The 27,855-nt window shown below is 37.4% G+C and overlaps 1 pseudogene; it reads left to right on the forward strand.

Annotated features, from left to right (window-relative positions):
- The first annotated feature begins 2,189 nt into the window (after positions 1-2,189).
- Positions 2,190-27,855, forward strand: part of LOC128059167 (metalloendopeptidase OMA1, mitochondrial-like) — a 52,558-nt pseudogene continuing 26,892 nt past the window's right edge.

The following is a 27,855-nucleotide window of genomic DNA, read 5'->3' on the forward strand; positions in this document are numbered from 1 at the left end:
TTAATTCTCCAAACATAATCAGGCCATGCTGCATCTGCTCAGTCAATCTCTGAATGACTTGATCCTTTTCTTCCTTTAATTTTAAATGTGATCACTTTAGAGAAGAGATGTCTTGGCTGGAAAAAGGAACTGAGAAAAATATATCCAAGACTAGAAAGAAATAGCAGCCACTGGACCTACCACCCTGGCCCTTTGTGGGGCAAGTGAGTAGCAAGATGAAGAGATATCAGAGCACCATTTCCTGGCAACCATTTTCCTGGTGCCATTTCCTGGCACCATTTCCCCAGCCAGGGGAACAAAAAAGACTTAGTGAGCAAAATGTTTGTACAGAGTAACCAGGCAAATGGGAAATCTACCAAAATGTTCCTTTGCACCAGAAGCAACAAGAAAAAACTACAAGATTTCAGACATTAGTAAGCTTAAGGCTACCAGACCAAGGCCGATAGTGGTGTTATAGTGGTGTCCTCACAGTAACCCAAGATCAGTGGCATAACGCTAGAGTTATACTTGGGAAGAACTGATGCCATTTTCTTCCAGCAGAATGGGACTTAGAAACAAATAGTAAGCTCTAAAAATGGTTCTATTTCTTAGATACTTCTAGACTTAACAATAATGCTTACTGAAGCTATTATGTTGTCTTTCCTCTCATTAGAAGTTTTATGATAGCTGGGACAAAAGTGTGTGTGTGATTGGTCGTATCTGACTCTCTGTGACCCCATGGACTGTAGCTCCTCTGTCCATGGAAGTTTCCAGGCAAGAGTGCTGGAGTGGGTTGCCTTTTCCTACTCCAGAGGTTCTTCCTGACCCACGAGTGGAATCAGAGTCTTTTATCTCCTGCCCTGGCAGGCAGATTCTTTACCACTAGAGCCACCTGGGAAGATCCTGGGACAAGAGTTAGCCTGATACAATCTTCATAGATTAATTTTCAATAAAAATTTTTAGATGAATGACTAGAGAACCTAAGTTCTTATCTCATTGTAAGCATTTGTATGTTAATTCACCTTATACTTTCTATGTATAAAAATGAATTTTAGAATTATTTTTGTCTTATACTTGAAAATTTGTTTTATATATTTGTGTGGAGGAGATGAAAAAAAGAAAAGTAAAAGATTTAGTAAAAAGTAAATTCAAGCATGTTTTAATTGTAATGCTTTCTTCCTTGGAAGTGAATCAGAAATTAGGTACACCAATGTATTGTCAAGGCCAACTTATATTGAAAGTAATATTGTAAGTTTTGTCTGAGCTCATTGACAATGAAAATATGGCTGGAAAAAACAGCTGGACAGAATTAAGTTTGTTTTCTTCCACAGCAGTAAATGAGGTCAGGGTCTGGAGTAAGATACTATGCCTGGTTGTATTTAGTCAACCTGGTGAAATGCCTCCAACCGTATCCCAAAACACCAGGAGTTTGAAGGGCTTTAACAGCCCCTCCTCCACTAATAAAACTGCTTGCCTAATAAGAAGGACATATACTGACTGACCATTTGAAAATGTGGGGGTCTTCCAGAAACAGAGTTAAAACAATAAATGCATATTGAAACAATAACATGAAAGACTTTAAAAATGTTGGTTCAGTACTCTCCTTTGATAGAGGAGGAATCTGAGGCACAGAGAGTGATTCTAACATGAGAACTAAAGGTAGAAGACAGTTGACCTTCAGCATCCATGGGTCTCATGTCCAGATTTAACCACTCCACATAGTAACCAGTTTTCATATAAGAAACCTGAACATCTGTGAATTTTGGTATCCAGAGGAGTCCTGGAACTAATCCTCTATGGATACTGAAGGTCAACTGACTATATCTTCTAAATTGCAACCCAAAGTTTTCTCCAGAATACTGCTTCTTCACTTCATTACAAGTAAAAACTATGGGGAAGATTATCTGTATCTTTTATTAGGATTGCAGACATTTCTGTGCATCTATTATTTGGTGGAAAATTTTGTGGTTAGGAGCAAGCCTGGACTGAGAGCCACATTACATGGCTGAACAGAAACCTGAAAATATCTTTAATTGTACCATTTTTAGGGTAAATAATTCATTCAAGTGTGATTAAAAATCAGAGCAAATGATTGCATCTTGATGTACATCTGGCTACAAAAGGAAATGTTTCTCTATATGGGATTAGAAAGAAAACCTTCTTTCACTCTCTCTTTTTAAAAAAAAATAAAATATTTCTCCACAGAGGAGATGAAGAAACGCACAGAGCCTGTGATTGCTATGATTTCAGAAGAAAGGAAAACCCTGAAGTTCCTGACCTTTCAGGAAGTAGACCGGATGTGAGGGAAACTTGGTGGAAAGAAGCTGATATTTAAACCCATATGAAGTAATTCTTAATTCAGACTCTAGGGGTATTAGAAATAATTTTCAATTAGTTATGGTAATATCTCACAGAGAAGGTTCAGACAAGAATGTGGGAAAGAGAAGGTCAGAAAAAGTTTTGAGAAGGATTAAACTGAAAGGAAAATTTGAAGACTGAGTTAAGTAGGCTTCAGTGATTATAAATATTACCTGCACAACAGAGGAACATGTTTTTATAAACCAGACACAACCTTCCAAACAGGCTATTTAGAAAAATTATAATGGACATAAAAATATAAAACATAAGGGGAAAACTTGATAAATTTAACCACATTAAAATTAAAAGTGCAAACTCTTAATTATCAAAAGATACCACAAAGAGAGTGATAAAGCCATATCCAGGAAGAGGATATGTTAATACACAGAGTTGACAAAAAGCTCCTGTCCAGAATACACAATGAATTCCTATTAATGAGAAAGAAAGAAATGAAAATAAAATGAGAAAAGACACAAATGGACAGTCCTTAGAAGTAGAAACACAAATGACCATAAATATATAGAGTACTGTTTAACTGTACTATCAGAGAAATAAAAATTTAAGCCACTAAGCCAGTATTTCACATAAACCAATTTTGGTGGCTCAGATGGTAAAGAATCTGCCTGCTGGAGACCCAGGTTTGATCCTTGAGTTGGAAAGATCCTCTGGAGAAGGAAATGGCGCCCATTCCAGTATTCTTGTCTGGGAAATCTCATGGATAGAGGAGCCTGGCAGGCTACAGTCCACAGGGTTGCATAGAGTTGGACATGACTGAGCAACGAACACTCACTTTTTTTCCCACAGTTTGGTAAAACTATGTATGCAACTGGATTATAGAAAATATTGATGAGGATTTGAACAATGGAGGACTATTACCCATTGCTAGTGGGGCATAAATTGATAGAACTATTTTGGGAGAAAAGTGGAATTACCTAGTAAATTTGAACAGTGGGCTCTTCCCTGGTGGCTCAGATGGTAAAGCGTCTGCCTACAATGTGGGAGACCTGGGTTCGATCCCTGGGTTGGGAAGATCTCCTGGAGAAGGAAATGGCAACCCACTCCAGTACTCTTGCCTGGAAAATCCTATGAACAGAGAAGCCTGGTAGGCTACTGTCTATAGGGTCACAAAGAGTCGGACACGACTGAGTGACTTCATTCATTCAATGCCATGCTCCACAGCATCTCTTCTCTTTGGGACATTTCCTGGGTAAACTTGCATCTGTGCTCTGGATCACATGAGCCAGACACCAGAATATTCACAGTAACAACACCAGTATTAGTAAAATACTGGGGAAAACCCTAAATGTTCAGCTCAGCTAAATGAGTAAATAAACTGAGGCATTTATGAAATAAAATACTATAATCACCAGGAAACAAAAGTTCATCCATATTAATGACTCCCAAACTTACGATGGCTAAAATAAGAGTATGTATGTGTGTATGTGTGTCGGTCGCTTAGTCACGTCCAACTCTTTGTGAACCCATGGACTGTAGCCCGCCAGGTTCCTCTTTCCATGGAATTCTCCAAGCAAGATTACTGAAGTGGGTTGTCATTTCCTTCTCCAGGATCATTTTCCTTCTCTTCTCTACCCAGGGATCGAACCCAGGTCTCCTACATTGCAGGTGGATTTTTTACCATCTGAGCCACCTGGGAAGCCTAAAATAAGAGTATATGATCATCATACTTATATAAAGGGTCAAAACCAACCAAAACTAAGCAATTTATTAATTACAGACACATAAGTAGGTGGTAAAACTACAGAAAAAAAGCCAGGAAATGGTAGAGATAAAATTCATGATTAAGGTTACCCCTTGTAGGGAGGAAAAGAAATGAGTAAAGATAGCTTAACGATGACAAAACTTTTGGTTTGGTATTAGCTGCACTGGTGTTTATTTTATTATTATTATTTAACCATTTAAATGAGTCCCATATGTTTTTTAATTTTTGATATGTTTCAATATAAAAATTCTCCCCAAATCAGTAAGCTGCAGAAGAGAAAAGCCAACACAAGTTATAGATTGGGAAGATAAGACATATATATATCCTGTTGGATGATGCAAACATCTCTCTGCTAACTCAATCCTGCTGTCTCTCAAGGAAGAGCTATCTCTCAAAGGAGTTGCTATCTCTCATGAAAATTCCTTTTTTGGCCCAACCATTCCATCATCCCACTCAGCCCCACTCCATGCATTCCAGGTTAAAGACCTTAGTGTTTCATGAAAAACTATAGCAAACAATCAGACTCCCCCCTCTTCTGTTTCCAACCAGCTCACCATGATCAGTTTCACTGGTGAGAAATATATGTATCATTCAGTCTACCACCCAGATACAATTCTGGCTAATGCAGATAAGAGATAAGGGGATCAAAATTAATTTTGCCTACTCTGGTCATCAGAATTTTGAAAGTACTTGTTAGGAAGATAGGTTTGAATCTGGATCCAGTACTAATTTGCTACCTAACATCTAGTAGTTTTAGAGAAGGAAATGGTGACCCACTCCAATATTCTTTCCTGGGAAATCTCATGGACAGAGAAGCCTGGCAGGCTACAGCCCATGCAGTCTCAAAAGAGTTATTCGCGACTTAGTAACTAAACAGCAGTGACATTTGGTAGTTTAATTTACTTTTGTGAGCTAGAATCCTCATTTGTAAATGAAGATTCCTAATCCCAAACTCTTAGCGCTATGATGAGAATGCATACAAAACCACAGAGCGTGTTATCTGTGCTGTGTGCTGCTGTGCTTAGTCGCTCAGTCATGTCAGACCCTTTGTGACCCCATGGACTGTAGCCCACCAGGCTCCTCTGTCCATGGGAACTCTCCAGGCAAGAATACTACAGTGGGTTGCCATGCTTTCCTCCAGGGAATCTTCCCAACCCAGGGATTGAACCCAGGTCTTCCACATTACACGCAGATTCTTTACCATCTGAGCCACTAGGCAAGCCCATGTTATCTGGATAAAACTTAAATGACAGCTTTAAAAGAAACTGTCAGATTTCAACTAGCCTGTATATATACAGTATGTTTCATGTGGAGTTTTTTTTCTTAAACTTTAGATTAACTGAACTTTGCACTATGAATGGAGATTTTTATAGAGTCTGCCATAGGGTTAATCTGTGTGTGTGTGTTCACAAAATATAAATGATATGTAGTAGTAACAATTTCAAATTGCTCAGCACTAAGAACTGTAACCCCTTTATCTTCTACTTTGCCCATTCTGCACCATTTCTTCCTGCCTCAGTTATTTTTGCATTGCCAGAGCTGTTTTTCTGTATTAGAGCACACATCAGGGGATTGCAGAGACTACTTAATCCCTTAGTTTGCAACCACTTGAAGTTCAGTCCTCATTCTCTGTCTTTAACTACTCTGGGGCCTTTGTTTAAAATTCACTAAATTTAAGAAGTTTCGTTCTGTCTTCAATACATTCAGCGGCATGTCTGTTGCCAATTACTTATCACCAGGGAATTGCTTTGACTTGTGTCTGCTGCACTGTTCTGCTCTCTTGGTTTCTGCATTACATCTTCATCTCTTAACAATGACCTCTCTGTTCTACTTTTGAGCGGGATGGCCAATTGACATTTATATCCATTCCTTCTGGCAGAAAGAAAATCTAAGAGCTAGTCCTGTTACAGAGAGTCCTGAACTCAATTCGTATGTCCTTTAAAAACTGAGGATTTTCCTCTCTAAATATTTTATAGTGATAGTGGAAGAAAAAAAAATACAATTCAAAATGACCTAAGGATTATTTTTTTTCCCAAGTAATGAGAAAAGATATAATTTGGTAAAACCCTATAATCAGGTCATCAATGTATCTCCTCTGCCTGGCACAATATTTGGTATGTGGTCTGTTGTAAGACAGCTGTTTAATAATATTTATTAATTTGAACAAATTAATACATTTGCATGAATTAATAAGGGCTTCCCTGGTGGCTCAGTGGTAAGCAATCCACCTGCAATACAGGAGTCACAGGAAACACTTCAATCCCTGGATCAGGAAGATCCCCTGGAGGAGGAAATGGCAACCCCTCTCCAGCATTCTTGCTTGGAAACTCCCCATGGACAGAAGAGCCTGGTGGGCTACAGTCTGTAGAGTTGCAAACAGTTGGACACAACTGAAGCGACTTAGCACTCACTCATGCATGAATTAATAAAGTGAATGACAAAGGAAATATTTTATTCTCAACCTTGACATGACCCTGAAAACCCTGATTAATGAGAAAATGTGTGAGTCCCTAGGAATTCTTGTCAAGATAATCTTTTCAAAACACTTTTTATTTGAGAATAGCTTTATATTTGCAGGAAAGTTGAAAAAATAGGACAGAGGTTACATAAAGCCTACACCTTGTTTTCCCCGATCATATGTGAGTGCCATCCACTTGCCACAACTAATGAACCAATATTTATACATTATGACTAGCTAAAGTTAACACTAATTTGGACTTTCTTTGTTTTGAGTTAATAGGTTCCAAGATCCTACCAAATGACTTTTCCTTCGAAGTGATACTGATGATTTGACTCCTATTTCATTGGCAAAAACAAGCTCTGCCACCGTATCTTGCTCTGGGAAGACAGGGAACTGCGATTTTATAAAGCCTGTGAAAGTCTAAAGAAAGAAAAATATATTGGTCAACAAGATTAAGTGATCACTATAAATAACAGTAATTCACATATGTACTACATTTTAACAGTTCAGAAAGTTGATCCAGGATGTTTATCCATGTTCATTTTAGGGTTAGAGATAAGGTAGTAGAGGCTTTGGGAACAGGAGAATCCAAGGTTAAATAGCTTGTCTCCAGTACCCTTGCCTGGAAAATCCCATGGATGGAGGAGCCTGGTGGGCTGCAGTCCATGGAGTCACTAAGAGTCGGACATGACTGAGTGACTTCACTTTCACTTTTCACTTTCATACATTGGAGAAGGAAATGGCAACCCACTCCAGGGTTCTTGCCTGGAGAATCCCAGGGACGGGGGAGCCCAGTGGGCTGCCGTCTATGGGGTCGCACAGAGTCAGACATGACTGAAGCGACTTAGCAGCAACAGCAGCAGCAGAGTTGCTCAGCTAACAGCCAGCCAAAATTCCAACCCCAAACTTCTAACAATGATCTGATAGAAATACTCTTCCCTGTAAACCAAAAATGTCTCCTGATTTTGTTTGCAGATTTTGATTCTTATTCACCTAGCCAGGAGAAATCCAATGCCCTATAGTAGAGATCATTGAACGTTTCCATGCAGAGAAGATGGTATATTGTTGAGATTGTGCTGGCTACATGATCTCTGTCAGGACTACTCAATTTTGCTATTGTACATCAAAAGCAGCAAAGTTCATTTGAAAGTGTTAATCACTCAGCTGTGTGACTCTTTGCGATCAATCCCCTGGACTGTTGCCCACCAGGCTCCTTTGTCCATGGAATTCTCCAGGCAAGAATATTGGAGTGAGTAGCCATTCTCTTCTCTATGGGGTCTTCCCCATCCAGGTCCAGAATCCTGGTATGGAGCCCAGGTCTCCTGCATTCAGGCAGATTCTCCACTGTCTGAGCCACCAGGAAACCCTTAAAGTTAGAGATAAAATAGCAGCAACTTTGGACAGAAGAAAATATGAACAAATGAATGTGTTCCAATCAAACTTTACAGAAGCAGAGGGCAAGCTGGACTTGGGGGGCAGGCCATAATTTGCTAATGGCTGTCCTAAAAACTGGAGAAATTTACATAGCCATCTGTGATAGAGTGATATATAAAGTCTATGATATCTACAACTCAAGACTTGTTGATTTGTTCATCCCATTATTCTTCAAGACTCTTTCTTTATGAGTTTTTTTCCTTTTAAATTATGGTTTGCATCCTAAAGAATGGTTTCTGTTCTTTGTTAATCTTCTGTTAACACCATTTTATATCTCATGGTAACTTATGATTATCTCTGGTCTAACAGGGTTGCTTACTTGTCTCTTAAAGAGAGTATATGCAGATCAAAATATTTTGAGACCACACTTAGGGATACAAGGAGTTGAAATAAGATAGATATAGGATCAGGGTCAATTAAAACTACAAAGAATTAGCAATGCACATGCTGAAGTTTCAAAAAAAAATGAATCATAAATCTTAAGACCTTTCCATGCAGATCTGTGCTACTTTTACCCAAAGACACTCTAAGTTTTTACTGCTCTACCCTCTACTGAAATATGTAATGGGACACTTCGAAGAAGTTTCCAACCTTTCCTTTTGTTATTTTCTGTGATTTTAAAAAATGTATAGATAAAAATTCTGTGTGGTCTTTATCATATACATCATATTAACAAATGATGGGAGAAGTAAAAAAAAAAATACTATAGGGGATTTTTGAAAGGCTTTCAGGCTGTATTTATATAAATTACTTTCTCCTTTTATGTAATCACAATAAAGGAGTTGGATTGAAACTTTAGAATATTTTTAACTATGGAAATACATTTATATACCGTTTGTGAATAACAGCATGCTTATATGTAAATAATACATATGTTTATATATTTCTATGCATATGAGCACATGCATATCTATAGATAAAGTTAGAAGTTTAAAAGAAACTCAGGTTGGTGGGATGTAAAAGCTAAGATTTCCAAGTGTTCCCCATATGTGTAGGGTATACTTAACACAACTAAATATTTTATAATGATTAATGAGCAGGAGAGTATTCTCTTCTTAAAGCATTCCCTGGGCTTGCTAAGGGCTGTACTTCAGCTCCTCTTATATTCTGATACTTGTTCAAATGACTGAATAGAACCCCTTTGGGACTTGGTCTCAAATCCAGCTATAACAATTTGATAGATTAAAACTGACCTCAAGTTCTTTGTAGCATCTTGCAAGAAGCAGTCTCTTTTCCCAGCCCTTGACTTTGGTTTGGCCTTGTGATACACTTTGACCAGTGGAAGTGATTTTGCACAGCTTCTGAGGTGAGCATCAAGAGGCCTTATGGCTTTTGCACTTGTCTTCTTGGAACACTGAGACTGTGTGGAGAGAAGGGTCAGACATCAGTTATTCCCAATCACCAGACATACGAATGAAGCATTCTTGAAATGTTCAGCTCCTGGTAATCAACCAACTGAATGAAGGCGCATATGTCAGCCCAGGTGACCCCAGCAGAGGAATCATGCAAAAGATCCATCCCACTGAATGGTGAGACATGATTAATTTCTTTTGTTTTAAGCCATATATGTTGTAAAACAAAATATGATAATTTGAGAAAACCCCTAAACACAATCAGTTTCTGAATTAAGAATATACGAAAGGGTGAGTTTGTTTGTATATTTGTATGTGTTGAGTAAAAATAATAGTGGGACACGATTAATATTTATTTAGCACCTCATGTGTGAAAGGCATTGTGAGATATCCTTATTTAAACCACTACATTTTATGTGTCTATTCTGATTTTGGTATCAGGGTTAACCAAAGAATGAATTAATTTCCCTCTTCCACTTTGGCACATAAACATTTAATTTTCTGAATCAGCAGAGAAGATAACCCCATGGAAATAATTAAAAGAAAATATATACCTTCATAAAATGTTCAGTTTAGTTCAGTCACTCAGTCTTGTCCGACTCTTTGCAACCCATGAACCACAGCACGCCAGGCCTCCCTGTCCATCACCAACTCCCGGAGTTCACTCAAACTCATGTTCATCGAGTCAGTGATGCCATCCAGTCATCTCATCCTCTGTTGTCCACTTCTCCTCCTGCCCCCAATCCCTCCCAGCATCAGAGTCTTTTCCAATGAGTCAACTCTTCGTATGAGGCGGCCAAAGTATTGGAGTTTCAGCTTTAGCGTCAGTCCAGTGAACACCCAGGACTGATCTCCTTTAGGATGGACTGGTTGGATCTCCTTGTAGTCATAGGGACTCTCAAGAGTCTTCTCCACACCACAGTTCAAAAGCATCAATTCTTCGGCACTCAGCTTTCTTCACAGTCCAGCTCTCACATCCATACATGACCACTGGAAAAACCATAGCCTTGACTAGACGGACCTTTGTTGGCAAAGCAATGTCTCTGCTTTTGAATATGCTATCTAGGTTGATCACAACTTTTCTTCCAAGGAGTAAGTATCTTTTAATTTCATGGCTGCAGTCACCATCTGCAGTGATTTTGGAGCCCAAGTCTGACACTGTTTCCACTGTTTCCCCATCTATTTCCCATGAAGTGATGGGACCAGATGCCATGATCTTTGTTTTCTGAATGTTGAGCTTTAAGCCAACTTTTTCATTCTCCTCTTTCACTTTCATCAAGAGGCTTTTTAGTTCCTCTTCACTTTCTGCCATAAGTGTGGTGTCATCTGCATATCTGAGGTTATTGATACTTCTGCTGGCAATCTTGATTCCAGCTTGTGCTTCTTCCAGTCCAGCGTTTCTCGTGATGTACTCTGCATATAAGTTAAATAAGCAGGGTGACAATATACAGCCTTGACGTACTACTTTTCCTATTTGGAACCAGTCTGTTGTTCCATGTCCAGTTCTAACTGTTGCTTCCTGACCTGCATACAGGTTTCTCAAGAGGCAGGTCAGATGGTCTGGTATTCCCATCTTTTTCAGAATCTTCTTGTTAACTTAAAAACTATTCCCAGACATAATAGGCAAAATCAAATGACAGAAAAATTAAGGGGAAATATTTGCAACTTATATCTCAAAAATCTAAGGTTTGTAAGCTTAAAAAATTTTTTTCTAAAACAATAGGTGAAAAAAAAATAAAAAAATAAAACAATAGGTGAAGTTCAAACACCCAATAAGTGGAAAAATATAACTACTAAAATTACAAATACTCATATCTAAAGGATGTGTGTTCAAGAAAAAATGAAATCTTGAAGCCAAAATTGACATCATATATTTATTAACAAGGACTATTTTGTTAATTTATCCATTCTCTCAAATGACACTGTGTAATGCTAATACCAGGAAGCTGTATGCAGGTCAAGAAGCAACAGAATCAGACAGGGAAAAATGGACTGGTTCAAAACTGGGAATGGAGTACATCAAGGCTACATATTGTCACCCTGCTTATTTAACTTAATGCAGAGTACATCACGCAAAATGCTGGGCTGGATGAGGCACACCCTGGAATCCAGATTGCCAGGAGAAATATCAATAACCTCAGATATGCAGATGACACCACCCTTATAGCAGAAAGCAAAGAAGAACTAAAGAGCCTCTTGATGAAAGTGAAAGAAGAGAGTGAAAAACCTGGCTTAAAATTCAACATTCAAAAAAGTAAGATCATGGCACTCAGTCCCATCACTTCACGGCAAATTGATGGAGAAACAATGGAGGTAGTGACAGACTTTATTTTCTTGGGCTCCAAAATCACTGCAGGTGGTGGCTGCAGCCATGAAATTAAAAATTGCTTGCTCCTTAGATAAAAACCTATGACAAACCTGGACAGCATGTTAGAAAGCAGAGACATTATTTTGCTGACCAAGGTCTGTCTAGTCAAATCTATGGTTTTCCCAGTAGTCATGTATGGATGTGACAGTTGGACTATAAAGAAGACTGAGCACCAAAGAATTGATGCTTTTGAACTGTGGTGTTGGAGAAGATTCTTGAGAGTCCCTTGGACTACAAGGAGATCACATCAGTCAGTCCTAAAGGAAATCAACCCTGAATATTCAATTGGAAGGACTGATGCTGAAGCTGATGCTCTGATACTTGGGCCACCTGATGTGAAGAGCCAGCTCATTTGCAAAGACCCTGATGCTAGGAAAGATTGAAGGCAGGAGGAGAAGGGGATGACAAAGGATGAGATGGTTGGATGGCATCACTGACTTGATGGACATAAGTTTGAGCAAGCTCTGGGAGCTGGTAATGAACAGGGAAGCCTGGCGTGCTGCAGTCCATGGGTTTGCAGGGTCGAACATGACTGAGCAACTGTAATGAGGAACTTTAAAATGAGCAAAACGTAATTCTTCCCTTAATTTTTCCCGAGCCAAATTGGAGCAGACAGAAAAACAAAATGATCAACACAATATAAGGGGTTAGTACTAAATTGTTCAGATTAATCAGCTGGTTCTGGAGTTTCTCTTTGCTCCCTTGACACATTAAGAGGCCATGTTGGGGAAAAAACTCATATAACAAGAAACTATGAGCAGTCTCTAGGAGCTGAGGACAGCCTCCAACTGACAGCCAGCAAATAAAACTAGGGCCATCAACCCTGCCAAAAGGAAATATGTTCTGCCAAAAACCTGTGTGAGCTTCTTCAGAGAGGGGAAGAAGTGGATTTTCCCCCAGTCATTCCTCCAGATGAGAAAGCAGCGTAGCTAATACCTTGATTACAGACTTGCAGAAAATCCAGATAAGTTGTGTCCAGACTCCTGATCCATAGCAACTTTGGGATAATAGATGTATATTGTTTTAATCCTCTAAGTTTGTGGTAACTGTCTAGCAAAAATAGATAACTAATATGTGTGTATTATAAAATTAAGTGTGTTTCTCTGTGTGGATAAATTAGGCCCTCAGATTAAAAAAAAAAAAAAAAAAAAAAAGCATTTCTATAAGCAATTTAAAATCTATATTTGCCTACTTAATTTTCAATATTCTGCATAACTTGCCTACTTTATGGCCCTCCATCATGGTTTGGCAACTCAAACCAACTTATGGAAATGGCCCTGAGCAATATATTCATGTACTATTATTTTAAGCGCCAAAAATCCTGGGTTCTTAAGTGCTATCTCTAGAACTATGGCTTAGTTGTCAACCAAAATGCCTTTTCTCTATTGCATTGATCTCATGCCAGGAAGGTAAAATTTCCAAATTCCCCTGAATGCTTTGATCAATGTTAATTACAGAGAAATCTATTAACATAAAGGTAAATGCTATTTCCAAAAGCAGTGTTGCCAAGCATTATCAGAAATCTCTGAGAATCCAGGAGAAGTGGCTTCCAAAACCAAAGCCAAATGAATGGACTTCATTGTCAATCAACACCTTCTCAGGCAGCCTCTTTTGGTATCAGCTTTATTCAGTCTCCTGAGTGGCATTTGTTTAGCCTTCTGATATTTTGTGAGAGTTGTGAAGCTCTTCTAAGCTTCAGAGAAGATTATGAAAATCCCGAACTAAGACCATTATCATTCAATATTCACCTGTATCAAAAAAGCAACAAAGGCAGAAATCTGTAGAAGGGAATAAAAAAGAGACACATAAAGAACTCATGGGCTTCCCCAGTGGCTCAGACGGTAAAGAATCAGCCTGTAATGTGGGAGGCCTGGGTTCAACCCCTGGGTTGGGAAGATCCCCTGAAGAAGAGAAGGGCTACCCACTCCAATATTCTTACCTGGAGAATCCCCATGGGTAGAGGAGCCTGGTGGGCCACAGTCCCTAGGGTGGCAAAGAATCAGACAAGTCTGTGTGACTAAGCACAAAGAACTCATTTCTCAGAAGGTTACCATCCCACTGCCCCTGGACTATTACCATGACCTTCTCTTAGAAGTGACCATATGCTAAATATCTCTGTAGTCCTGTTCCAAGGCGCAATAGCTGATGCTAGTAGGCAATCTAGTGTTTCTTTAACTGTGGTCAGAGAATGGAAAATTTTATAAAATCAAGGATATAGTCTTCTTCAAACTATATGAGAATTCATACATAGAGTATATGTATTTCTCAGGCATAGCTGTAAGAGTTGCTTCTCATTTAATGAAAGATATAAACCTTGAACTGGGTTTCATGTGATGTGTAGGATTTAGAGAGAGAGAGAGAGCGAGGTTTGGAAAGATTATATTAAGTGGGATAAATACTCATAAAGCAACTGATTGTATACAAATGAAGGAGGGATGGTATGGTCAAGGTGTTTAGCATGAGGGCAGTGTTGATAGCCAAAGACATGGAGGGGTTCTGCCTTATTTGACGGTAATATTGTGATTTCAAAGAATCAGAGATGAAGTGAGATTCTAATTGATCAGCAGGAACTTTAAACACCCCAATGAGAATTATGAGCCTGCTATGAGGTATCTCTCCTTAAGTTTTATCATATCCAGGAAGCTTTTCATAGTATTCCCATTTGATTTAAGAGCTACTCCTTCATTCTCCCATAGTTGGATTTCTCACAAGATAATGTAAATGCCAATTTACCTACCTTTCTCCCCCAGTGAATTATAAGTAACTCAAGGACAAAGATAATGTCTTCTTTAGTCAAACAAAACAAAACAAAAAACGCTGAACAGATAAGCAGACAGGTAGAAAGATAAAAAGAAAAGAAAGATATAAGAGACTGCAATTCAGAGTAAAACAAAAACCTCAAACAATGTACCACAAATTAGCTTAGTTGTTAGGAAAGCCAATCAAACTGTAATTTTTAGTTTTTCCACCTAAAAATTAGAGTTGATAGCAGCTACCTGATCATCTTCAAAAGGTCATTTTGAAGGTCAAAAGAGACATTGAATATAAAAACACTTTGGAAAGTATAAACCTATACAAAAATAACTTGTTCTTTCTAGGCTTCTCAGTTTTGAGAAAACCCATATGCTATGGGAAAGAAAGACAACTTTAGTTTCATGGATGGTCATAAAGATGCTGTTTATAACACAGAATGTTGGAAATAAGCTTAATGATCAACAGTAGGGAGTTGCTTAAATAAACATCCACTTAGTCCTAAGTTAGAGTATTGGGCAGCCAAAATAATGGTGTAGAAGAATTTAAAACTGTATGGGAAATTGGTAATACCACACAAAAAAGGTTTCAAAATACTACTTATAAGTGACCATGTATATATATATGTTTTATGTGTTGAGTCACATAGATGAGTATATATACAAAGATATATAAACAAATGTAATAAAATAGAAATATTATAAATTGGTTTTACTATTTTTGTATATTATTTTTAATGAAGAGTTTAAAAGTGTAAGTAACAGAACACAAGCCCTCATGTACTATCAGCTGGTGTTAATTTTATACCCATGTCCTAGTTTTTGGAGCGGCTGGGAAACGAAGCAACTATCCTTTTTGGTTTCTATGTCAAATGAATGCTATTTCAGAAAAGAAGAGGATGAGAATGACTTCGCTATGAGCAGCTGATGTTCTCTACCCCCAAAATGTTATCATTTTATTACAAATATATTTTAAAATGAAAATGAATCTAGTAGCAGATATATGCTGAGAGAGAGATTAGAAAGTCTCCTGTGCCACTTTGGGCAAGTTGTCATTATTCTCAAACTGACTTTCTGAAGCAATGAGTTGAAGGATTACTGGGAGAAAAGTCATAAGATTTGAGTTTCAGCCAGTGCTCAACCCTCAGTTAGTTGTATGACTCGAAGCATATTGGTTAAAGTTGTTTGTTTTTCTTGTCTATATAGAGTAAAAGTCCCTTCTGACTCTGAAATGTGTTTCTATGAATATGGGAATGTATTCTTTTGGCCACAGACAGTCATATGTTCTTTTTTTTCTTTAACATTCCTCCCCTCTTTTCTTTAGAAAACAGGAATTGTCTAACACTTTTCAAAGAATAAAGGGACTTGTTCTGAGAAAAGTAGAAAGAAGAAAATCTATAATATTTTGCATTATGTACTATGGTTTGCTAGTTAGTTTATACTTCACAACAACCTTATGAGTTTAAAAAAAAATAATGCTTGCCATTTCATATGTGAGGAAAGGAGACAGAGGGAAGTGAAATAATTAGGAAACAATTGAGAAGCATTTATACCAAGGTGCATCTGATTTCAAAGCCAGTGCTTTTCCTACTAATCACGATTCTAATGGCACTCCACTCCAGCACTCTTGCCTGGAAAATCCCATGGACAGAGGAGCCTGGTAGGCTGCAGTCCGTGGGGTCGCGAAGAGTCAGATATGACTGAGCGACTTCACTTTCACTTTTTACTTTCATGCATTGAAGAAGGAAATGGCAACCCACTCCAGTGTTCTTGCCTGGAGAATCCCGGGGACGGGGGGAGCCTGGTGGGCTGCCGTCTATGGGGTCGCCCAGAGTTGGACACGACTGAAGCGACTTAGCAGCAGCAGCAGCATGATGAATTTGTTTTAAATAATTTTAAATTTATAAGGGCAGATGTCTATCTTGCATGGGTACTGGAATGTACTTAATAAATATTTAAGAAAAGGATGAAAGAAAGAGAGAGAGAAAGCCAGAGAGAGAAACCTAAGAATTTCTGAACCATGTAAGCCCCCTTCCCCTTACAAAAAGGAAAGAAACAAAGGGAAAGAGAGAGAAGGGGAAGGAGGAAAAAAGAAAGGAATAAAGGAAAAAGAGCACAAAATCTTTCAGGACAATAATGTTTCAAATGCTTCTTCAGCAGAAATGGATGGGTATTTTGAAGTTGAATTAGTTTCATTGTTCAGCATTTTCCACATAGGTTTGATGTCAGTTTCTTCTCCTTTTCTAATGGGGTCTATGGTGGGAGGCCAAGGGGAAGGCTGGTGATTGTATTTAATTATGTTCAAAGAAAGTTACAGAATACTCAGCAGATGTTAGGCTTGCAGTTGGAATCCAATAACAAATGCTGCTCTGCTATCTTGCCTTCCACATTATTGCACCAAAGCAGGGCCTAAAAATGCCCAGCAGACACATTGGCTGGGGCTGAGTGAGAAAAGATAACAAATCTTAAGGAAACATGTTGCCTATTATTCCTCATAAGGAGAGCTGCCAGGGTGTACAATGAGCAGGCCTCCGGCTGATACCAAGACACAAAGGATTTTAATGCATCCCACACAAGGATGTCATTTGCAATCTGGGGCTACAAAAGAGATGGAAGCCTTGGAAGGTGGGCCTTGTTTCTCGATACTGTATATCCCAGGGAGGACAAATAACAACCACACAGTTTGCTTTCCCAAGCCCCACAGGCATTCAAAGGAAGCCTGCTGACTGCAATTAGGATACCCCAGATTTTAAAAACGAACCCTCTCAACAGGCAGTGGGTTTCTATCATGGATGATACAGTTTGGGCATGGTTCAGATTTACCATGGGGGCAGACTAATTGAAGGAGATGACAAGGAAGAAACTCCTAGTGATTTAAAATTCACAGCCTCCTCAAAGGGGTCTCTGCTGATGCCTCCAGATAGAATAGGGAGTTTCACACTTTGCAAAATAAAGAAAGAAATAAATAAATACCGTTCTCTTTGCAGTCCTGTACAACTAGGCCCACCTAAGAGATCATCTACACATGTCTCCTCTATGAGCTAATATTTTCTCTATCTCTCTGCCTATAGGCTTTATTTCATGAGAGTCCTCTTAGTTTAGGTCAAGCCAGAAGTTCTGGGGAGGTAATGGCCCTGGGAAATACCCACAGTGAAAGGAGTATAGTGTGTGAATGAATGCTCCAGTTTCCACACACTTGGTAGGGCACCAGTCTGTCTCCTATGAATTCTAAGCCAAATTGAATGCTAAATGTTAGTGACAACCAACTCATTTAGACATCCACTAATGGCTATCCTTCTTTTGCTTTCTACCACTCTATTCCCTCACCTTGATTACTGATATTGTATCCCCAGTAAACTTGTTACAAAATTCTTGTCTCAGGCTATGCTTTTGGGGGAAACCAAATGCATGGCCTTGGCTAGGAGACCTCAGGATCTCCTTCAACAGCCCCATGTACAAACCTATGGAATGAGTAGAAAAATCTCAGAAGGACATTTGTGATTCTTCTCGTCCTAGGCTAACTTATAGACTCATGTATAACCCTTTTTCCACCCACAGCACACCAATTTGAAAATATTCTTTGTAATTGCATTATACTAAGCCTTAATATGGGCTTCTCAGGTGTTGCTAGTCATAAAGAACCTGCCTGCCAATGCAGGAGACACGAGACACAGGTTCAGTACCTGGGTTGGGTCTTCCCCTTCCCCTGGGGCAGGGCATCACAACCCACTGCAGTATTATTGCCTGGGAAATCCCATGGACAAAGGAGCCTTGTGGGCTACAGTCCATAGGGCTACAAAGAGTCAGATATGACTGAAGCAATTTAGCAAACACACCAGCCTTAATATATGGACTTCAATCTGAGTTCTTTATTCAGCAGATGTATATTTTTTTCTTCTTTGCCTTCTTTAAGTGACATTTTATTCAACTCAGCTTTTTATGCTTCCAAAAATAGAGTGGGATTCTCCCCCTTGAAATTTTCAGAATATTTTGTGGATCCCTCTATTAAAAACTACAACCTTCACTACTAAACTATGAATAACTGCAGAAGAGATACTGTCTTTTTCTTATCTTTATATTCTGAATTTCTATCATCTTGCCTAATACTTCATAGATGCCCAATCAAATTGTGCTGCTTGAAAACCTAAAAGAGGAATGAAATGTCAATATTTCATTTTCAAGAATGGATGTTTGATGATTCTTCTACTTTCTTATTCTTGGTAAAGGAAAAAAGTAAAAATTTCCATCCTAGATTATCTAGGAATTTAAGAATTTTCCTCAGGGATATTTGAAATAAAAAATATTACAATTTACTGGACTGGATGGTTTGTTGAAATTTTGGTTTCAGTCTTCTTTTATAGCATATATTTCAAAATGTTGTATACTCTGTACTGGAGACCCTCATAGTGAGAGGTGATGACTAAGGCAGTGAGTTTGGTAAATGAAAAATGAGGAAACAGTTGGAAATTTGAAACTATGGTACCTAGATTCAGCTCCTGGTTTTGCTAGAAATTTTAATCAACTCACTTAAGATTTCTGCTTCTGTATCTATACAATAGAGATATTTAATTTACAGTGTATTTTGAGACTTTTAGTGATATATTGTATTAAAATTCACTTTGTAAATATTATGTGACTGCAGACAAATATATGTATATAAATTTATAAACATCTATATATACAAATATCTGCTGATTTATTATTCTTATGATTTTAATGGTAAATTCTATACATAAAATAGATCTTAAGGAGCCAAAATGAACACCACAAAATGGAATCTACAGATATAGGGCTTGATATGGAAACAGAAATTTGGGTAGAATTTTAGCCTTTGTGCTGAATCCCAAATAAGTGAGAATTTATTCTAATTTGGGGCTTCCAAAGTTGGTGCTGTGGTAAAGAATCCACCTGCCAATGAAGGAGATGCAAGAGACATGGGTTCAATCCCTGGTCAAGAAGATCCCCTGGAGTAAGAAATGGCAGCACACCCCACTCTTACCTGGAGATTACCATGGACAGAGGAGACTGGAGGGTTATAGTTCGTCGGGTCACAGAGTCAGACGTGACTGAGTACACACAGCACACACTTATGCTAATTTTAAAGATTTGTGGAGAAACAAATACCTCCATTGTTTAAATATCCTCACAATTTGAACTGGGAAGTTTAGCCCCTATATACCTAAATAGATAAAATAATATAAGCATATGTGTTTTCTCAAAATATTCAGGGGAAAATTGCTGTGATCAAAATAGCACAAACACAGTTTTCTTGTTCTAATAAAATTTGATTCCAGGACTGATACTTGATATCTTCCTCACGCTCACAGAATAATTTAAGTGGTTTCCCAGGGTGTTGCAAAATTTAATGCTTCTGGTTGTGATTATTTCCAGGAAGAGGAATTGTTCCTGTAAGAACTGTGCCAGCAGTGCTATATGGCATGTGGGATTATGCAATCCCACACACTGACCAGAATGAAATATTTGTCTGCATGTTCAGCAGTTAGGATTTATGGGACCCTGTGTGTCATATGTCTATCCAAAGTTGAGTGATGCAATTAAACTGGGCAAACGCAGGTGCTCTGAGAGAAATGGACACAGGAAAGAGAGTAGCCACAGGTACCAGTCCATTAACATAACCACAGATGCAAAAAGTAATTTAAAAAGTGATATTCAGGAAGCATTTAGTATGAGGTAGGGACTGGAAGAAGTATATAGAGAGGCCTAGTGAGATTATAGGAATTCAGAGGAAATAATAGTGAGGAATCTAGGTAGCTCGGTAAGTATCAGGAAAATCTGCAGTTGGGTAAAAATGCCTCAGGCATATGAGCAAAAAATCAGAGCCAGAACTTTAGTTCCTGTAAACTGGCTTGAAAAGAATTAATTCAGATCCCAGTTTTAGAAGTATGAAAGAAGTGAAAGTGTTACTAGCTCAGTTGTGTCCAACTCTGTGACCCCATTAACTATAGCCTGTCAGGTTCCTTTGTCCAGAGGACCCTCTAGACAAGAGTACTGGAGTGGGTTGTCATTCCCTTCTCCAGGGGATCTTTCTGACCCAGGGATCGAACCCAAGTCTCCAGCTTTGCAGACAGATTCTTTACCATCTGAGCCAGCAGGGAAGCCCTTAGAGGTATGGGACCCAGATTTGAAAAAAGACAAGAAACGAAACAGGGATCTGGTTACCGAATATGAAGTACAAGTATGGATGATATCTCAGAAATAGAATAGAACTGAGCTGAATGCTGAGTCCCAGGGTATTAGTTACATTTCTTCTATCTTGAGTTAGGAAAATCCCTGAGAACTAATACCAGAAAATTCCTAAGAACTAGTATCAGGTCAAGACTGCAGGTGAAACTGAAGTTGAGAAACCAGGGGTAAATAAGGACTAGCAACTAGTCAGAGACTTATATTGTGGATATTTGAATATGAAAATTAAAATTTTTGATTAATATTTAGAGAATCCTCATGGCATCAGGCATTATCTGTGTCTTATTGATCAATCCGTTAGAATCACATTCTTTGAGAAATCAAACCTCCAGTGAATACATTCTGCCTTTAGGAGAAAGAGTTTCTTTTTCTCCAAAGTTTTAGAATTAGATCTCTATCAGGGATCTTGCCTTGAAGGCTAAAGTAATGACTTATTCAAGTTTCATGATGAAAATTATCCTTTCCCAAATCCAATTACATTCCAGCTGGCAAATAGCAGTGGCTGTCTCAAAACCCAAACATCTGGAAGAAGGTTTGAATTGGCCATCTCTCTGCTTCTTACGTCTGAAACCTTTCTTAGATAGTAGGTTATAAAGCACATTTTTGGCTGGACAAGATAAATATATTTTTAACCATCAAACCTCGGAAGCAGTATAATGAAGACCAAATAAGATATAGAAAGCACAAAAGTCATGGTAGTTCTAACTTATTTAATAATGGTATATCACCTACAATGCTAAGACCATGAAACCATGGATATGTTGTTTGTAAACTATGTTTTGATAATTCATTTATTTTTAAGTCAGTCGTTCCATTGTCCAAAGTCTTGTCTGCATGGAGCTGTTGTTCCAACATTATCTAGACAAAGGAATTGGAAAGAAAAACTGAAATTAGCATGCTCACACTTAATCTTGACCTTCTTTCTCTAAGAATTTCTTTCTTAGGTTTTGTAGAAAACACTTCTATAAGAAAACTTCTACACTTCTACAAGAAACACTTTCTACAAGAAAACTCTCAGCTTGAGACTGTATTGAACTGTTTACTAACTCTGTGAACACAAGCAACTTCTGGTCCTTGATTTCATCATCTGTAAAATATAGATAGCAACAACAACTTCCATATTTGCTATTATTACAATAGGTAATATGAGCAAAGACATGCCAAACAGTAGGTGCTTATTACAGGGAAGTTTTTTTTCTTATTATTGTTATTATTAAGCTAAGAAGCAGAGATCAGAGAGGAACCATACCCCAAGAACATTGAGAGTTGTTCCCTGAAATGACATGAGTTTACAATTCCCGAATCTGTAATAATTAGTAAAAGAAGTTAGGAGACAGTTGACATCACTAGGAATAAAATGTGTTCCTTTAGATACATCTGGAATTTAGCTGTGGATAAAGTCCATTTCCTTCCTCCCTTATAAGGACACCCATGTAAATATCAGGCAATGATTAGCCCAATGTCCTCTTTTCCCAGATCTCATATGGCAGCAAATCTTTGCTAGAAGCTTCCTGCTGAAGTTTCCAAACCTGTTTGCCTGTTTCCTATAAGGAAAATATATCTGATAATATCCACCACTATCTGCAATTCTTTTTTTTTATTCCAGCCACCATAAGAGTCAGTGTTATAGAGACTAGAAGATTAAAGGCAGTTTATTTACTCTGATTCTTTGCCTATAATTAAATTTAATGATCTAGCATAATAATTTTATGAGAAATCAAAATTATTCATAATGTAAATTTATAACCCTAACTATGGAAGCATTCTAACATGAATATTAACTAATAATATAAAAATTTACTACATCTTTTGTTTTACTCTTTCCAAATCAATTTTTAAATGGATAAAATATTCCTTATTAAAACTTTTCTGAAACTCTAAATGTATTGATTCATTTAACAACAATTTTAAGGTTACTAGTATGCCTCAGGCACTGTGGTATTTTTTTTTTTTTGGGAAACAATAACAGACAAGCCACACATTGTCATCCTGTCCTCATGAAACTCAAAATCCAACTCTATATATATATATATATATATATATATATATGATAAATCAGCTTAATATGATGGAAAGAATGTTTTTTATTAAAGCTAAGGAGTAAGGGAAAGGAAGTGCTTCTCTTGTGGAGAAATGGCATTGACATACAGGAACACATTTTTTTGTTTGTTTTAGAAATATATATTTTTAAATGAACTTACTATCCCAGGCAATCTATAGATTCAGTGCCATTCACATCAAAATACCAATGACACTTTTTCACAGAACTAGAACAAATAATTTGAAATTTTATGTCGAAATACTGAAGACCCCAAGTAGCCAAAACAATCTGGAGAAAGAAGAACAAAACTGGGGATTTTACACTCTCTGATTTCTGACTATACTGCAAAGTGACAGTAATCAAAAGAATATCGTACTTGCACATAAACAGACACATAGATCAATGGGACAGAATAGAGAGCTAAGAAATGAACCTACATTTATAAGGTCAATTAATCTATGACAAGCAGGCAAGAATATACAATAGGGAAAAGACAGTCTCTCAAACAAAGGATGTCATGAAAACTGGACAGCTACATGTAAAAGAATCAAACCGTACTACTTGTGGTTGTGGAAAAAAATGAAACCCTAATGCCCTGTTGGTTGGAATATAAATTAGGTGCAGCCCCTGTAGAAAATAGTATGGAGTTTCTCAAAAAAACTAAAAGTAAAATTGCCATTTCATCCACTTCTGGTTACTTTTCCAAAGAAAATGAAAACACTGATAAGAAAAGATATATGCATACCTGTATTCACTGCAGCATTTTTTTTTTACAATAGCAAAGATATAAAAGCAACCTAAGTGCCCATCTATAGATGAATGGGTAAAGGAGATGTGCTGTACCACATCTAATATTTATATATATGGCTGAATAATATTCATAATAAACATATATATAAATATGAAGGCATGATTATATTCATATATTATGGCTGGATACTATGCATATATACATTATACATACACATATATATGAATATTATTCAGACATAAAAAAATATGCCTTGTCTTTTGCAATAGTTTGGATAGTCCCGGTGTGTACAAAGCTAAGTGAAGAAAGTCAAAGACAAATGGTGTATAATTTCACTTATATGTGAAATCTAAAAACAAAACAAATGAACAAACAACAAAACAGAAACAGACTCATAGATACACAGAACAAACAGATGGTTGTCAGAAGGAAGGTGGATAGTGGGGATGAGTGAAATAGGTGAGGGAGATAAAGAGAAACAAACTTCTAGTTACCCAAAAGAAAAATGAGTCATGGGGATGAAATGTACAGAATAGAGAAGACAATCAATAATACTGTAAAAACTTTGTATGGTGACAAGTGGTATCTAGATTTATTATGGTATTCCTTTTGTAATGTATAGAAGCATTGAATCACTATGCTGTGCCCTTGCAATCAGCATAGTGTTGGGGGTCAGTTGTATATCAATTAAAAAAAGAGCAAAAAACAGCAGGTTAGGGGACTTTGTATGACTTCTTTCTATGCTTTGGTTTCTATATTTGAAAAGGGGGATAATAATACTATATTTAAAACATTTATGTAAAATTACTGAGCGAATGCATATTTCAGGTACTTATTTTAGTCCATTATAATGCTGGTAATATTAATATGTGATGGGCAATACATAATCATATGAATTTTTATTATCTTCTGAGCAATTTGGTGTGTTTATATAAAGTGATGTTTACTGGATAAGAAATATTGTCACCCTGTTAGCAGAGCTCCTCTAGTTATGCGATATGAACAAAAAGAACTTAGCACATTTTTCATCTCAATTGTTTTCATTACCTTTTTAACTGAATTAATTATTCAAATGTTAATTGAACCTATCTTTTTAAAGACATTGTCTTTGTAGGAGCGACTGCAGTGTTAAATCACCAACGGCTATATCCCTTAAGCTACTTAAGGAGAACTATAAAGACATAATATTTCCAAATTATAAAGCAATACATGGTCAAATGTCACAAGAAAGCTAAAAGAAAGTAAAGACAAATCGCAGAATAGGGTCAAGAAGGAGTGATAAAATTCTGGTAATTCACAATACCTGACCTTAACATTTTCCTTTGAAAAATTAACTTCTAAAAAAGTTTCTTTAATTGTGAATACCTGGGTGTTCTATTACTGGGCCCTCAAAATGCAGAAATGATTGAAAGAAGACTACCCTTTGATAACTAAGCAGTAAATCAGCTCATTTGACTGTAGCAAAAGTATGGAACATTAGTTCAGAGTAAGGTAGCAAGAGGTAAAAATAGAATAAGTAGACCAGAAGAGGAATCAAAGGGAAAGGAGGCAAAAACATGAAATAGAAGCAAATAGTAGACAGAAGTGAAGGGAAACTGTTAGCCTTTGTTTTCACTTTGAGTTTTTGTATCCTCAAGATTAGGCCACTCCAAATCTGGAAATGCAGATAGCTTACATTGTGACTATGATTTTAGCTAAAGATGAACAATAGCATAGCTGCTTCTATCGGCTAGGGAATCACATTGTGAGATGTACCATGTGAGGTCTGAATCATCAAACTCCTTACATCTGATTTCATGGTCATGAAGCAACTTCTGATTAAAATTGGCTTCCCACATGTATGCCTACAGGGACTCAAGGGGCTGATTATATAGACAGAGTATATCCAGTTCTCATAAAGCTGCAGTAGCTTCTGATTATAACTTGGCATTCTGTTTATCTTGAATGTATGAAGAAAATAAAGGGGTTACATGAACTTGAGTCTCTCTGATTGTGTGACAATGATTTTTCATTGTAAACTCAAAAACTGACATTGTTTTTATGCATCAGTCTCATGATCTTAGTCCATTTTAATCTATCTCAACAGATGTATCTGTTCATTATGTAATGATGACAAAAGTAGATATATGAGATATTGAGATTCTGAGAGATGATACACTCAATGGAGTATATAACTTTTCCTTATAGAAATGATAAGCCATGATTTTTGCCCTTGTAACAAGACCATGATGTTGCTCACAAGGATTTTCCTTTAAATGAAACTTCAGTTCTATCACGTTTAGGAACTTTTTAGCCTTCCCTAAGTATATTTGGTAGAAACCATATTTTTTTGATTGTTGTTATTGTTAGAGCACAAGGTAATGTTCTGTAAATATAATGCATTAAATACGATTTAAAAATTCTCTTTCCTTGGAGGTAACAGCCCCCAATTAGGTGGGTGCTCCAATGTGAGTAAATGTTTCCATGCCACAAGGTTATCCTAGGATCCAGGCTTGCACCGTCTCTGTTCTACAGAGGCTCATTCATTCTTGCCATTCTACATTTCCCACAGGAGGTGGGAAGGAGGCAGAAAGAGTATTTAAAGTAAGCAACTATGTAGTTTTGTGACACTAAACTAAATTTACCTAAGATTCAGTCCTACTTCAGGATAATGAAAAGAAATACCTATACTATAAAGATTTTCATGAAGATTAAATAAGTTTAAGCATGTATACATATGTGCATGCTGTGCTGTGCAGTTTTGTCCAATTCTTTGTGACCCTTTGGACTGTAGCCAGCCAGACTCCTCCATCCATGGGATTCTCCAGGCAAGAATACCTGGAGTAGGTTGCCATGCCCTCCATGTTCATGTATGGGGCTAAAGTTAATGACTGCTCTCCACCTGTTCCCCATATATTAAGTTGAAATGTCCTTAATATTAACGTTTACTGTAGGGGTGTGGCAGTAGTGGTTTAGTCGCCAAGTCATGTCTCCTTTTTGCAACCCCACCAGCTGCAGCCTGCCAGACTTCTCTGTCCGTGGGATTCTCCAGGCCAGAATAATGCCATTTCCTTCTTCAGGGAGTCTTCCCGACCCAGGGATCCAATCTGCATTTCCTGCATTGTAGGCGGATTCTTTAACACTGAGCCACCAGGAAAGATCCTGTTTTACCATAAGTGATTTTTATATTCTTTTTTTACTGAATTTGTTTCCCTTTTTTTATGCAAAAATTTAATTGCTGCTTCCTAATGCTTTCTTCTCCCTCCTTCACTCTCCTTCCTTTTCTCTCTCAGTGCATACACACATGCAGTTGCTCAGTAAAAAAGAAAAGGTATCTCATATTTCTTTCAGAAATATTTATGATTAGGACTAAACTGGGGATTGACAGGATTCTGGAGACCACCAGAATGACAATGGTAGTCAGAAAAATTGTTCTGGAAACTCTAGAATTCTTAGGATATTTTCAAAATGATATGTGATTGCATTTTGATTATTTTGTATTGTTAATGCAATCAATATTGATTGAGCACCTACAATGAGCCAATATTTATGTTCAAGACTGGAAATTCAATGGTGAGAAACATCTGGCCGTGTCCTTACTCTGTTGGAGCATATGGTATAGTAGGGACAGAGATATTAATGAGAGAATAATACATGAGAAGATAAAATTATAATTCATGTGCATAAAGTTTCAATCAAGCAAAAATAAATAAGCTCTAGAGATAGGCTGTTCAATGTTATGCCTCTGGTAAACAATAATATATTGTACACCTAGATATTTGCTAAGAAGGTAGGTGTCAAATTAAGTGTTCTACCCACAATTATTCTTCAAATGGTTATGTAAAACCTGACATTAGAGAGGTTCTCTTTGCATTCCATTCCATAGACCACATAAAGGGGTGGGTATTAAATGTAGACTGAAGGTTCACGGACCTCTCTAAAGAAAGGCAATTGAGTAGAAATCTTAACTAAGAAGAGGTTTTTATTTAAAGAATGGAAAGGAGGAGTGAAGGAAAATGTTCCTGATTATAGTTTTGAGGTCAACTAACACATTGCATTATTATCTTCCAGACGATTATTATTTATGGTTATTTATACATAAGATATAGCATACTCTATAGTCTATCTTATAGCTGGAATAATAGACAGTGTCTACAAATATAAAGCCCAGGTTTCTTCACCTATAAATTTCGGGATTACATAATCTGTTTCCTTAAGTGTCTTTCAGGTTTAAAATCTAAAATTTCATGAATTTGTATATTTTCACAGATCATGCCAAAAAACGTCATATTGGAAAAAATATATATATTAGATTCAGTTCAGTTCAGTCACTCAGTTAGGTCCGACTCTTTGCAACCCCATGAATCGCAACACGCCAGGCCTCCCTGTCCATCACCAACTCCCGGAGTTTACCCAGACTCATGTCCATCGAGTCAGTGTTGCCACAACAGTCAGTGT

This window comes from Budorcas taxicolor, chromosome 14, assembly GCF_023091745.1.
Source record: "Budorcas taxicolor isolate Tak-1 chromosome 14, Takin1.1, whole genome shotgun sequence".
Classification (NCBI taxonomy): domain Eukaryota; kingdom Metazoa; phylum Chordata; class Mammalia; order Artiodactyla; family Bovidae; genus Budorcas; species Budorcas taxicolor.